Source organism: Somniosus microcephalus, chromosome 8 (genome assembly GCF_052327205.1).
Source record: "Somniosus microcephalus isolate GS21.2 chromosome 8, FLI_Smic_1.0, whole genome shotgun sequence".
NCBI lineage: Eukaryota > Metazoa > Chordata > Chondrichthyes > Squaliformes > Somniosidae > Somniosus > Somniosus microcephalus.
In genome coordinates this window covers 143310562-143313752 of record NC_140994.1, presented here as the reverse complement: position 1 = coordinate 143313752, position 3191 = coordinate 143310562, and the positions used below count along the sequence as shown (strand labels likewise).

Sequence of the window (3191 nt, the reverse complement as noted above, 5' to 3'; positions counted from 1 at the left end):
GTGAATCGGGAAAGTCTGTACGATTTAACAGTAAACCATCGCGTTGGTTCAGGGAGATATAGACGGGGGGTATTTAATGATCCAGCTACAGCCTTCAGCACGGGCACGTCCATTATCAACAGTATGGACGATGCACAGTTGCAGATGCAGGTCAACAACTTAAGGGACCAGCTGCGAAAGATACTGGGGGAGGGTAATGAGCTAGAGGGGTCGGAGTTATGGGAGGGCCAGGCTATGACGATACATTTAAAGGAAGTCATAGCCGAGCTGGAGGCACATGCTCAGACGATCAATAGTTTGATCAGGGAGGATCAGAATGCCTTGGCGTAGGCAGCGAAAAACGATGCGTGTGTGTTGTATGGTGCGTGGATGCTGAACGAAGGGTGCAGTGATTTGGAGGACCTACAGCAAGGTCGCGTCCCTTCGTGGGTCAGCAACCGGCACCCTCACTGCACTCAGCCCGTATGAAAATTTAATGAGCCCGTGACAACTCCAACTGGCATCAGAGGCATACCCGGTCCCAGTTGACTGTTGCCAGTCCAACCACACTGTTATGGGGATTGTACTCCGGATGCCGGTAATGGCTGGGTCACCGCGGCCAGCGCCGGTATACCGAGTAGAGAATATTGGCGTCCTAAGGGACGGGGTGCACGTGTGACATCATGGGGCCCCACCGTTTGTTGTAAAATATGAGAATGCCATGACCGGCACTGACCTCTATGGATGCCAGAGCAGGGGCGCGCACATGGTGTTGTGTCCTCAGCATTTGAATGCGTTTAATTGGCCGGTGTGCGGGTTTGAATCAGAGGGTGCAGAGCACATTAATTGCACCATGGAGGTGATGGCCCAAAGCTACGTTCCACCCCAGGTAGCATATGCGGGCAGAGGGATGTACTGCATCACGACAAGCGTGGACAAGTACCGGGTACACAACGACACTTGGTGCCCGGTCATCGATAAGACTTTCTGCTTCAAACCCTGCACAGTTCAGGTGGCTCAAGAGTGCATCATTCCCATTCCAGCGCCCACCACGGTACATCTAATGGTGAACGACACGGTACAGGATCTGCAGCAATATGTAACACGGTTTGGGTATGAAATTCCTCCTCTGCCCGAACACCTCACTAAATTAATAAAGGAAGTTGAACTCTCCCAAAAGCATTTCTATACCCTTGAGCAACGGAACAGGGAAATGGGGAATGAGATAAAAGAACTGGTTTCTCTGCCATGGTGGGACATCGGTCTGAATATTGAGATTCCCCCATGGATTCGTGCGATTTCTCACGTAATTGTAGTAGTTCAATGTGTGTTAGTATTTTACCTTCTCCGGTTATCATGCAGAAAGCGAAGTAAAACATTCCAAAATCAGTGGCAAGCTTTGATTAAAGAATAGCCCGGAGTTGACTGTCTGTTTGTATATATACCTGTAACTACGATGTGATTTGTTGTATAAAGTGTGAGATACAGGACCCTGGGGTAAAATTTGATGTACGGTTTGGTTGGGATGTACAGTGCGCCTCCCGCAGCGGAAGACAACAGAACTTTTGATGATATTTCTGTTTGGGAAAAGTTGAAATATCAAAGTGGGGACTGTAGCAGTCGACGCAGACTTCATGGATTTTTAACCCCTATTATAAACTGGACAGGCTGTTTGCGGGGGGGGGGGTGGTGGGGGGAGCAGTGTAAAACCCACTCCAACTGGAGATGACTCATTCGTATGGAAAGGAACTGTCCTGGGAACAATGGCCCGAGAGGCCCACTCCCAAGTCTTGATTAACAAGGCTGACGACTCATTGTTCTAGTCAAGATGAACTCGTTAAGTTAATCGGCAGGAAGATCGAAAAGAGATCAAAAACCATTTCAAACCATTCAAGAGATCGAAAACTCATTCCCCCAGGCCATGTGTCCATTAAAACCACAGACAACGGTTTGTGTATTGGAGGGGTATAAAAAGAGCAGTTTGGATAGCTCGCTCTCTCTCTCTCCTGCCCACCACACAACGTAACATCAAGAAGAGCTGAGCCTTGCTCTTCTAACCGAGACGAACGTCGAATAAGGCTGGGACTCGCGTGCTGCAAGGCCGGTACGGAACCAGGTAGCTGAGACGTACGGGAGGAAGCTGCAAGCAAGATAAAAGGGGCAATCTAGGTGAGCATTGCCAAGCCTACACACCCACAAGATCACTTAGCTGTGTGAGGGGGTGCCTGTATGTTCCTACCAAACCAGAGGGGGTTTAGCGTTGGAAGAGTCCTGTGATAGTTTAGTTCACGGGAGGGTGTTTTTTTGGGCCGTAGTAAGTCAGCATGGCAGGGGCTTGTTAGACAAGTCAGGGTTGTACCGTTTTAAACTGTACTGTTGTGTTCACACCGCTTGGACTGTATGCGAGTGGAGTGGTTTTTGTTAACCTTAATAAACACTGTACGGGTGAGCCTGAAAACGCTGTCCGTGTTCAAATCTGTCCTCAGTAATCCCTATCGTCCAGAACTTGTAGTAAGGGGGTTTGCATGCTCGCTATGGGCAGGGCAAAACCACTTACAATAATTGGCGATTGCGGCCGGGGTCATAGGAAATTGGCCACCGTAAAAACCGGTTACACCTCGTTGTTGGAGGTGCTCTCTGTCAGATAGGCATTAAACCAAGGTTCCAGTTATCATGGCCTCGCCCCTCTCTACCTCTGTAATCTCCTCCAGACCTACAACTCTCCAAAATCTCTGCGCTCCTCCAATTCTGGCCTTTTGTGCACCCCTAATTTTCTTCGTCCCACCATTGGTGACCGTGTCTTCAGCTGTCTAGGCCTTCAGCTCTGGAGTTCCCTCCCTAAACATCTCTGCCTCTCTACCTCTCCCTCCACCTTTAAGATGCTCCTTGAAACCTACCTCTTTGACCAAACTTTTGGTCACCTCCCCTATCTCCTTCTTTGGCTCGGTGTCAATATTTGTCTGATAAAATCCCTGTGAAGCGCCTTGGGATGTTTTAATACATTACAGGCGCTATATACATGCAAGTTGTTGTTGTGTTGTTGTTGCTCAGGTGGATGTAAGAGATCCCCCATGTAGTATTTGAAGAAGAGGAGGGAGTTCTCTTGGTATCCTGGCCAACACGCTTCCCTTAAGCAACCCCACCAAAAGAAAACAGATTAACTGAGCATTTATTTGCTGTACAGTTTGACTGCTGCGTTTGCCCACATTAGA

General features: G+C 48.8%; 1 pseudogene; it reads left to right on the top strand.

Moving 5' to 3' along the window:
* Nucleotides 1-234: 234 nt before the first annotated feature.
* On the top strand, nucleotides 235-1393 carry LOC147113839 (uncharacterized; annotated as a pseudogene).
* The last annotated feature ends 1798 nt before the right edge of the window (nucleotides 1394-3191 follow it).